The sequence below is a fragment of the Corapipo altera genome, unplaced genomic scaffold, assembly GCF_003945725.1.
Source record: "Corapipo altera isolate COAL_440 unplaced genomic scaffold, ASM394572v1 65, whole genome shotgun sequence".
NCBI lineage: Eukaryota > Metazoa > Chordata > Aves > Passeriformes > Pipridae > Corapipo > Corapipo altera.
In genome coordinates, this window is record NW_020884891.1 from 1980137 (window position 1) to 1992700 (window position 12564).

Below are 12564 nucleotides of genomic sequence, written 5' to 3' on the forward strand. Positions count from 1 at the left end.
GATCTCAGAAGGCAGCTGGAAAAACAACCTAAATGATGGAGGGTACATTCTGTTTGAGGAGATCTGCCTCTTCTTCCACCTCTACCAGGGAAAGCACCTGTCAGTTGGTTGGGCTCTTCATAACCACTCCAGCCCATTTCTGGGGGTAGCAGGACTATATTTAATCACAGAGTTGCTGAAAGGAATCCTCTGAGAGACCCTGTCAAACAGCTCAAACCACTCTGAGGATATCACAGTACAACAGTGGTGTTTGAAAGGAAAGGTGACAGATCAAATGCATCCCTTCTATTAACACATGTTCCGCCAGTACAGCTAAAGATCTATGCCTTAACATAATAGACAAAAGTGTTCCACTAACCCAGAGCAAAATTCCTGAATATCTCTTGAGGAGTGAAGAAGAAAAAATACAGAAAAAAAGAATTAAAAACCAATCTTTTCTCTGCAAACAAATAGTTCTAGATGGCAACACTTAATGAAATTAAATAAACCCCACCTCAAACAAAACAAAAAAAAAAAAATCAAGTGCCCAATTTCACTTCAAAGAAAGATGACTTTGAAGCCTTCAAATTACAAGAAGAAAACCTCCTGAGGTCGGGCAAGTCCACAGAGTATTGTGAACTACTTTTAGCAAGGTTTGCAAATTCATTTGTACAGAGAAAAAGGAAAATGTTGCCAAAGCAAAACAAATTAGAGATTTATCATTTTGGGTTATTTTTAAATGGACAAAGAGTGAAACTATCTCATCAGTCCTGAACAGAAGAACTTGTTTGAACAGAGCTAGAACGCAGGGAAATAAACATCACCAAAACTCAACGAGAAATTTTGAAAAGTTCAAATGAAAGATGTATTTATCTTATATTCTGCAATCTCAGTGCTTTCTTCTCTTTGCCTTCTAGAGGACCTCAAGACAAAGGCAGAGAATGAGAGTGGTTTGTATCATTTATTGGTACAATCTAAGATCCACCAGAGCTGTGGCTGAATTTCTTCAGTGCCCAGGAAGCTGCATTTCTTCCTCTGGTGAAGTTCCAATGGCCAGAAAATGTGACAGAGTGGCAAAGAACACGATAACACGATTCAAAAAATCTGAATACATTTAGCATTGCCATGTCCTATAACTCACTTATGGACATCTTGTATCTTCTCCTATTGATCTGAACTCAAGTTTCAGATATAAAAAGCTTAAGAAACAAATCTGGCTGAATTTATCTCTGATGCAATCCTATTATTTGCAGATGAATTTGGACTATTTTGTTAATCTCATTCCTACCTCTGCCTTTTTTCCATCTAAGTAAATTCTAAAATAATCAGTTTTGCTGTTCCTTATTACATCACGCAATAGAAATATTTTAGATCTTATTTTCTTGATAGACAGGGATGCAAAGGGTTTTAAAATAGCATGCAATTGTCAAAGTCTTACTTCCATGTGTGCATAAAGGTATCAATTTTATATTTTGTATTTTAAACTCTTAAACAGGCCTTTTGTGACAAGACCCTTAAAGGCTTGTTGCAAATCAGAAGGAATATATTTTCTATTTTGATTTTGACTTATATCTAGAATTTAACTTCTCTTTCCTCTTCACCTGGAATGCAGAACTCAGCCAATTTCAAAAATTTTCCTTAAGACAACAGACACCTTTGGAATAACACAAATTATTCCATTAGACTCCTATTTCAGATGCACATAAGTGAGAGTCTTCACTAATGACTGAAGTTTCCCAGATATACATACATGTACACTCACATGGATATACTCAACCCTTTTCTCTATGTACAAGCATCATTTATAAGCACAAAAAATATTGTCTATATAGTAAGAAAAGCTTCCAGGCACTACAGTAATGCAAAGAAATAGGAGCCCACACAAGTTAATGTGAGTAAATAAGAATTCTTACGAACACTCAGTGAATGATAAAAACTTAAATAACCTTTTCTGTTTAAAAACCTCTTTCAACTGTCATTTGTTACAAAACCATATTGGTTGGCACAAAATATGCCATGATAAGTTCCTTACTTTGACAACATGCAGAGGTTTCTACGTTCTTTATCTCTACCAAACAAAGGACATTTTTTACATTATTAGGCATCACTAATTAAAACTATAGTGCTCCAGACTCCAAGGAAGTTTAAATGATTAATATATTCTGATTACTTTTTCCATTTTTTCCAACACCTTCCATTAGGAATTCTTCTAATAAAAAACTGGTTTAGACTTAAATTACACACTTTGCCCTAAAAGTTTTTTCACCTCAAAGAGGCAATTGCTTCACAGTACTGCAGTGCTGAGGACTCCAAGGCCATAGTTCTTTCTCCTTTGCAAGGCTGAGCCATCTTGGGCATTTATTAATAAGTCTCTTAAAATTATTTATTTAGAAGAGATCAAGAATTTACTAAATCCAGAGTAGATAATGCTTCAAAGGTGTACTTGCTAAAGCACTCGCTAAACAAAGAAGATTGAAATTTAATAGTTTAAATCATTGTCTTCTTTTTCCATGCTGTAATATTACTGTCTCTCTTATCACAAGTTAAACATTGAGCAAAGAAAACAAGCTTTTCTCTCTTCTATTTTGATTCATTCCAGAACACTGACAATCAATTAATTCCAAATAAAAGAAGAAAGAATTGGTTGCAGCATACAACTAGATTGATGAAATGCCAGACCTATTGCTTCAAAGGAAAGAAATATTGAAACCAAAGGTGAACTGCACTTATTTGTCCTTGGCTACAGAATGAAAGCAGAAAAGGTCATAAGCTTGTGATGGTATTTGCCTACAGTACACTGGAGTTTGAGCAGTGGCCTTAAAGAAGGCTGAAGTCACATGGCTAAAAAAAAAAAAAAAAAATGAGGCCGCAAATTTCCTGTAGCACAGCCTTGATGCTGCACACTGACAAGATAAAACAGTATTTGTGAGCAGTCTGATTTTGATTTATCATTATAACAATGTAGGTCAACATTATAATTGTCTCATCTGATTATAGAAATAGGCATTGGAATGCAAGATGGATGTAGTCTTTGAGAAACAGAGATTATAATATGGTTTCTTTAGGCAAAGGACAGAAAGAAAATGTGGTAAAGAGTTTATTACACTCAAGTACAACAGGAATATTCTTATTATTTTTATAAACTAGCTGTCATTGAAACACATTAAACATCTTGGACTATCAGTTTGATTTTGCTGTAGGTAGAGCATGTCACTGTCACTGGGAATCCTCTGGAAACTGAAAAAAATGTTTCCCTATTTAATATTTACATTACTACTTGCGATATGCAAAAAGTAGTAAACAGAACAACCCTTTTAGAAGCAAGGTGTGAATGATGGCTGGTTCTGAACTCACATTACAAGTAAAAATTTTACTGTGGACAAAATAAACCCCCAAAATTTCAAGCAATATTCCTCAGTGATGTGAATAAACAGGGTGAAAGTAATGGACAAAACCTGGAAAAAACAATCCAGAAATGGAGAGTGATGATGTCAGTGTCTAACACCTTCTAGCTGGAATTTCTCACTTTTTTAGTGACTAGGTTTGGTTATAATTTCATGACCTACCTCTTGCAGGCTTGAAAACTGATTTTGTTGAAATTTCCTCCAATTTTACTAACAGCATCATGCATATTTGTAATAGGTAAATAAATTATATTGGTTTTAAGTGTTTAATGGAGTCACATTCTTCTATAGTTAACCTTTTTGAAGGTTAAACAAGTTAATAATAACTTCAGAGATGCTGAAGTATATTCATTATTAAAAGTAAATGTTATTTAAAGCCAAGAAAGCATTTTCCTTTAGAAAAAAGTCAATTTCTTATTTTTTTTCCTATATCACTAAAACTGTTCATGAATTCTACCATTGGACAGCTCTAAGCTAATGAAAATTCTTTCTTTCTTAAATAAACCCCAAATATATGTATATTTAAATATGGAGAGACATGTTTATATATTATTTCAATCTAATGTATGTCAGGAAGGCTGATATCAACTTGTGTTAGAGCACAGTATCCACTGACAGTCTAAAATAAGAGTTTAAGAGCATATTAACATTTATTTAGACCTCTTCACTAATGCAAATTTAACCCAGCACTGGAGGATACACAGAGAACCCAGTTAAATATTTCAGCTATACCTGCAGCTCTCCCTTGCAGGAGGACAACTGTGGGTCGATGATCCTCTAATGCTTCCCAATGAACAACTACAGTAAGATATTAAAGGTCAAAGCTTTGAGTTCTGTGCAGCAGAACAACAGAAAACACAGTCTTTCCCATTCCCCCTGATAGCCAACATCAAAGGAGAAAAGTGTTTTTATCCTCTCTCCAGCAATACCACAGCCTGCTGTTGTCTGGAGCTAAAACCAGCAAGAGTGACTTTAGAATGAGGAGCTGTTTGAGTTGGGCGGTCGCAATTATTTTTCCTGAGTGTTAAATCTCTTCACCATTCAGAGGTAAATATGGCATCCTGGGAGAGGAGAACAGAGCCTCTGATTTTGGTGTGATACAGCTGTGCAACTCACTGCTGGTCAGCCTCTGAGGACAAACTGCCTTTGCCTTTCCAAGGAATCAGCAGAGCAGAGAATGGAGCCGTGCTTTCCTCACCACATTCCCAGTAAACATTCTTGCAGTGGTTTGTAAGAGCTGTCACCTTTTATTCAGTACATCCTCCTGAAGAGCACCTAAAGGATTTAAGTGAAACTCTGTATAACACAAAGCAGGGTATGTGCCTATGAGTGAAGAATCTTCCCGACAAATTATTGATTAATACCTCGTAGACACACTATAAATGAGGTATAATTTATCAGGACACACTGACAGAGCCTTTGCTTTCTTAAAGCTCATCTTCTATTCACTCTTCTAACTTCCTTTTGGCTAAAGCAATTTCTTGAGTTCATCTTCAGCCAAGTGTCATCTGTTCTCTCCCATAATCGTTACCCTTCTTGCTAATTAGTAAGGTTTAGCTTCCTCCTGTTACACACTTAATTAACTTCTCCACCTTTGGAAAAGCAATTTCCCCTGAACGAATTACTATCATGACTGTTTCATACAATGAACTAGTTCTAAGTATAGTCTTCAAATGAAGCAAGGCTGTTCAGACAGACAGTGAAAGGTGCAGAGGACTTTCTGAAAGTGAACTGACTCCATAGGGATGGCAGAGATAACCACACAGAGGAAAAACTCAATATGAAAGCACTTCTTCAGAGTGCCACCATTAGGCAGTACAGGAGGAACAGACTGGTTAATGCAAGAAAGAGATGAAAAATTGCTATTGTTGGTGGTAAATGCTGTTCTCCAGCATTCATACAATTGCTTCCTAGTCTTTTAGTGATTTTAGCTGTGTAATAACAGCGAGTGTAACTGAGCTCAAAGCTCCATTTGTCACCCTGCTTCCTTTGAACAGGTATGTAGCAATAAAAATGCATCTGCTGAAAGGTTGCACTTGATAGGCAAGACACTAAAAAAATGAGATGACAACACAGCAATAGATAGAGGTACATCAAGTAGTTACAGCTTAAATAAATGGCAAATCACTGGTACAGAGCTTCTGGATTTCCTCTCCAATGTCTCACTGTCAAGACATGCTGCCTATCAGGACACTACGAATTTCTTGATAACAGTAATCACATGAGAAGGACCAATACCAAGTTAGTTCTTCCTATTAGTCATTCCCTATAAGTGTTCAAACAGAGAGAAATTGAATGTGTTTTATTGATACAAATTAAAGCAATGGACTCACAATGCCTCTCCTAGATTCTCCGTGATGTCTTCAAACTCCCACTTAAATGGACAAAATACAAATACATTTATATGAGTTTCCTTTGTAGAAATATACTCAGTTTTTATATCTCATCATGAGCATGAAACCACTGAAATCAGGTGATTTAAAGATAATAAATGCCACGACTTCAATATTGTCTTGCCAGAAAGACACCAAATGTTCCTACCTGTTAGTTGGACTATAAGGAAACCACTCATAAGAAATGACAGAGATTTTTAGATGTTGGGTTTATGTGGAAGAATTCATATAGACAAATCATTGTCTTTTATTTCATCCCAGACAGGACTATGGATTTCGTTTCTATCAGACTCACCAAATTCCTGCCTGTGGCCTATTTAATGCCAACAGTTTAGAGTAAATGAGAAATATGATTGACATGCTGTCCTAATAACATGCATCTTCTCAATAGGTATTAGGAGTAAAAAATGCAAGACCTCCTCAGATGCACATATTAGATCATCATTATGTTTATTTTTCATTGTTAGCACTTGTCATCCATTTGAGTTGGAAAATGATTGCTTCACAGAATTTAAATACTCATTATGCATAGAGTATCAAAATGGTAAGTACTTGAAAGATTTTTTTATTAGCATTAATGTGGGGGGTTTTTTTTACATCCTGTTCTTGCGATTTAACATTTCTGTCCTATGTTGCTCCAATATCGATTGTTCTCCAGCCACTTGTGAAAAGCAAGTTGTGGAGTGAATGATGCACAGAGACATGAGGTGTCACAAATGCAGATGGGTTCTGCATTCCGGTACTGGGACTTCTACACTAGGTAAGCTACAAATACAGTGTAATTCCAACAGAGGTTATGAAAAGGAAAATAGTGATTATTTCACTCTTCTCATGGTCCTGCTGCTCCTTTTTTCAACACTCTACAAAAAAAGGTTCATTTAAGTGCCTTCTCCTGCCTTTCTGTCTGGGAAAATTGTTGTTATCTGTGATTTTGCCTACCCTCAATCTCCTCAAGAATCAAATAAGCTTTTCTTGGCTGTCTATAACAAAAGGAAGAGCAATGCAGCATCTTTCAGCTGCTACTGTATTAAAATTTTTAATACCTGAGGACTGAAAATCTTCCAACATCAAAAGCTGTACCTGTTGTATATCATGACTGATTCCCACAGGAGCTAAAGGCATCTATTTAAACACCAAGGGGAGGAATAGTGCCTGGGGAGATCAAACAAAACCCCTGAGGTTCAGACATACCACAAATTCCCATTAGGTTTTGGAAATTCCCAAACTTCAAATACCTTTAAGCTGTGGATGTACTGGGGGATGTATCCTATAATGCTCTTGTGTCTGTATAATCTTCCTGGTCACTGTCAGAGGCAGAACACTGGGGCACTTCTGCTCTTACTGGAGCAACATATTGAGATTTACAGTAAATTCTTTATCCCACAAAATGTCTGAATTAAAAATTAGGAGTTTTTCCAGTGGAAGTACTTCATCTAAGCAACAAATCATGAATTTTATGGTTATAGAATAGTAAAAAATTAACAGTTTAGACTAAGCAAGCACAGAAGTTGTTGAAAGAGGTATCCTCTGTGCATTTGCACTATGAACTCTAGAAACTGGTGCCCACTCCCTCCTCCAATTCCCACCTGCAGATTAAGGTTTTCTTTGGGTGGAAATTACATTGCAGGGGGTAACTGCAATTCAGAGTAGGAATTAGGCTTTGAAATTGCCCAAAGTCTCTACTGCATTTGTCCTTTTTCCCTTAAAAGCTGTTGCCTGATAAATGCTCTGTGACATCTCAAAAACCTAAGACAGATAAGTCAAGACACGCATTCAGCTTTTCAGTCTCAATGTAACTGTAAAGACCACAAATCAAAATACTCATCAGAAAATGAGTATAAGAAAACCTAACCTGGGTATAGTTTTTCTGCTGGAAATCCACATATTTTATGAAAATAAGAGGTAGAAGTTCTTCTGTTAAAGTAAATATATATAAAAAAAAACCAACAAAAAATGCTCTATTACTCTATTCCAGTTGTCCTATATCCAGATATGAAGGAAAAGGGGAAGAAGAAAAAAATGCTGCTTATGAAGATCATATTTCTTAAAAAAATTATGAGAATTTGAATAACCTTTTTTTCCCTTTTAATTAACAAGATACATTAGGATCCCAAAGCTAGGAATCTGAAGTTTTAATTAACCACATTGAGTTTAGCTAATGATCTTTTATAACTCACCTCAAGTACCAGTGTCCCACAGCAAGCAAGAGGACGATAATAAGATCCATATGGATCTTAAGATCACCACTGAAGTTGTTCCAGAATATTATCAGAAACACAAGTGGGTTTTCTAGATGTTACAAAATTCTTTCCTTCTGCAAACATCCCATTGGGCATTTTCTAACTGCTAAGCTTATTCACTAGAAAGTCAACTGGAGCTGGTCAAAAAACAAATGCACTGATTTGGGAATGTGTCCTTCCCCTCCCAAATAAAAAGATTTCTGCTGTAGCTCATGGGGCCATGCTACTTTATAATATCCGTATACATTGCTCATTAGGAGAGATTTTCATATATTTCAAAAGCTTTGTAGGATCTCCATTTGAATACTGGTCTGCACTATATCTGCTCTTTCTTATTCTAGTACTTAATGCATTTATTTCTCTAATCATGAAATACAGGTAATGTAGGACAGATGTGACAGCAGCTGTACAGCACAAAAATAGATCCAATGGAAAGGAAACCTCATAGAGCCATCCACTGACAGAGAATTATTGATCTGGTAAATATTTGGTAATACTCTGTATATATCACAGCAAACCAAGAGGTTCATTTGTCAAGATGCTGCAAAATCCTCCATTTAACATCTAAAAAAACCCAAACAGCTGAGAACAACTTGCTAATAGCTCCTTCCTTTCCACTTACCAGAAGAGACACATCACTGAAAATTTAGATCCTCTTTTTGTATGCTAATTACACAACTGAATTTTTTTTTTTTTTTACAAATCACATCTTCTTACAGAAAATGGTGAAAAAATTTCTACCCAATCAGGTGCAACATATAGGAACTGAGAAGAAGGAAAAAAATCCAAATATAAAAAAATCCCCACCAGACAAATACCTACATGATTTGACTGAAAAATAGAGTTGCCTCTTCAAATTTATTACATTTGTCTTTGAGGACTGTTATTTGTAGGTCCCCTCTTCTTTGCTGCATGACTGAACATTCAAAAATGAGACCTTTAGACTCAAACATGACTTAACCTGATAAATTTCTAACTCAATTTACTGCAACGTCATGCATATGCTAAAACCCATCTAACATTAATATTTAATGAAGAAATAAACCTGCCAGAAGAATAAATTTACGGCACATTTAACGTACAGCATTTTAGGAGGTGTCTGTCGAGTAGGTTTTGCTGTCGAGACAAGGTTTTAAACTGCCAATAGTTTAAAAGTAGTAATTTTTCATTGCATTTCATTCCTGAGCTCTTCTCCTTTTAAGAGACTCCAGGCTGTCAAGGTTAATTGAACCCTCAGGGCCCTCAGAATGACTGCTCTCGTTGGGGCTCTGCTGGCTCCAGGCTCAGCTCCCTGATTCTTTTGCTTTAAATCTTGTCTCCAATGATCTTTTTCATAAATATAATTTCAACTTTAATCTCGACAATTATGATCTGCTGATCTAATTCTCTGATTTAGTCCTGTATCTATCCACCCAGACTAAAATCTCAGTCTCTCTGGCATTTCATGGTCAGCTTAAAGCACAATACTCAAATAATAAGGAGTAGAGGAATAGACAGCTGGAATTTTCTTTCTGTCTAGACAGCATGACCTCCACCTGTGGGTGACACATTCACTAAAACTCCACATCCAAACGTTTTGCCTTTAAACATTTTAAAGACTGTTCCTCACAACACAACAGCCCCAAAGGTGTCTTGGTTCACCTGCCTCACTGCCACCCATCTCTGGGTACACTCTTGACCACTGTCTGTTGGTTTCTTTCTTCTCAGTGCTTGTTTTTGGGGGCAGATCAGCAAAATCATACTCATTAAAATAATAGAATATAAGTCATCGATACCAAGGTACTGTATTAGTTCAGCATTAAAACACGCTGCTCTCCATCAACCAGCCACAGGGGGATTTTGCCCTGTTTGGAAGCCTGTGGTCACAGAACTCCATTTTACTAAAGCCAAGTGTTTTTATTCAGAGGTTGGAATAAGTATCAAGGAAAAAAAGATCATAAGAAACAAACAAGCTACACTTGTATTTAGTCTCATCTAATTTTATGCTTCACTACAAGCGAAATTACCTAAATTTCCCTGTTAAATTAGTCTAGCACCTCTAAACCAGCTTCAGTCTCCAAGTGCAAGTGCTTCACTGTGTTTAGAGGACAGATTTTCCCTTAAGAAAATTGACTTCAACAGAATTTTAGTTTTCTTTCTAAAACAGAACTTTTTGAAAATCAAGTTTTCTGTTACAATTCTAGGGCAATGAACATATGCCTATTTTGGTTTCTTTTTGTCATTCAGAAACAAAAACACATCTCCAGTATTGGTCTATTTAACAGAATAAATTCCACAAGCTGATGAAATATGTCCAATAGCTTCTTTTCTTCAGGTCTAAGGTCTTCCCTAAGGAAGTATGATTGCTGCTGTACTTAAAAAGAACACATTTTCTCTCAAATTAAAATTTTGCATAAATAAATACAACTTTAAAAAGAGTTGTAGCCAGAATATCCTGGCTTGAAAGTTAGACTGAAAAAGGGAAAAAAGAGAAAGAATGATACAGTCATTAGAAGTCTTTCTATGGACATAAGTGAGCCCAAGTGGAGTCTGAAGTAGCAATCACTTTAACTTAAATTATCCACTCACTATTATTCCCATGAAATTAAAATACTAAAAGCAGCTTCTCAATTCAGAAATAGTCAAGTGTTTAAAAAAAATCATTGAAACTACCCCAAAGGAGGAATTTCCAGGTCTGCTTTCCTTGCATTTACATATTTACACTTTTCAACAGTCCAGAAGATTTTAATTTATATGATACTTGAAACTCAGAGTGCAATTGATGGACTCACAGAGTGATAAAATCATAGGTTTGCCAGTCTGATAACAAAGTTAAAAACCCCCATACAAAAGATCTGTACAACTCATGCTACATCAGGAATGAACCATCACCTCAGTGTTCTCTCTGGGGCAAGAGGATGTGGTTGATGAAACCTGGTACAGAACAACAGATTGGATCAAGATGAAAGATGTAAATTAAACCCTTCCAGACAAGTTAGCACATGACCCAGTAGCATCTTTGTACCACTTTTTATTACAAATGGGATGTGTACTACCACCAATTTGCTTTAATGCTTTTAATCATGATCACACTAAAGCTGGAGCAGGAGCAATTGGCTCCTTGAATTATATAAGAATAATTCCCCAATTTCTCAGAATATCCACTACCTTGGGTCCACTTTCCCCTCAGCTAGTCTTAACTATGTTTTAGAGATGTCATCGTTACAAGATGTCCAAGTTTCAGTATTTCCTCAGTTTGTTCAAATACACATATTTCTTTTAATCCTTTTCTTACACAGAGAACCATTCCAGCTAGTGCTGGCAGAAATGCATTTTGCTCTGCATCAACTTTCCCTGATGAAAGTCATCCTTTCCTGTTCCCTAAGGAAGTAGTCACTAGAACCAAGAAGGATATTTATTTTAATGCAGGAAGGTATCAGCGTTTCTGTTTATAAAGCAATATGTTGCACTCTGCTTTGTGTCAGGACGAGAATGCTAAACTGCTTCTCAATTACTAAACCTCAGTATGGAAGATTCATGCAGCCTCCTGCACCCAGAAAGGCTATAATAATTAACTCCTCAGTAAAGCTGTAATTAATTATTGACAATTTAATGTCCCTACTTTTAACCTTAAATAACAGGCAGGAATTACTGGCTGTCATCTCTCCTTTAGCACTGCCAGGTGCAGCATACGTGTTTTCAATCAGGTCACCCCAACTCCGTCAGCCACTTACACTCTCCATTCACACTGCAGAGCATCTTTCCCTGCAGAATAGTGATGGATTCTTCATTTGAATAATTTATGTCTGAGTTTTATAATAGACACTCATTATTTACTAAAATGAGCTACTGAACGGACCTTAGAAGAGGATCATCTCTGCCTTTTCCCAAAAAAACATGTTTTTCTGCTACTTATGAAAATCCCAGAACTGTGATATCCAATATTAAATTGTAGTTACTAAATTGGGTGTTCATCTACACACTTTTCTAAGCTTTTTCTCCACAGTCACTCTGTGTTTTGAGCACATCTAATAATTTCTAAGGTGTCTGCTGTTGTAGATAGCTGTTAAATAGTTAATAGGGATCTACTGCACTTTGTCTAGCACATAACTGCAGTCTGCCTAATAAAACCCTCCTGCACTAAATAATGATTCCCTCTTCTTTCACACTCTCACACTGAATTCACAGTTGTACAGTTAAATATTTCACAGTGTACAGAAGGAAAAGACTGTATAGCTTCTCCATATAAATTACTTTTATATCACAAGGCTTTAGAAACTCTCCAAGCTGAATAGTCCTGCTCCAAGTTCTAAATATGTTTACCTTATTTCAATAATATTAAATTATAAATTATCAATACCACGGTACTGTATTGGTTAAAATAATCTTTCCTGAGCACAGGATCTGTGCAGCCTAATGCCCAAGGAAAGCCATAAATTGATCCAGCTTTAATTGGTACCTGGAAGTTTCCTCAAAAACAAATCATTTAACTGTGAAAAGTTCTTGCAGGAGTTGCTGCTCACGGGGCAGTGGAGAGAAAGAAACTCAGTGTAAAAAGGTTTCTCTTAC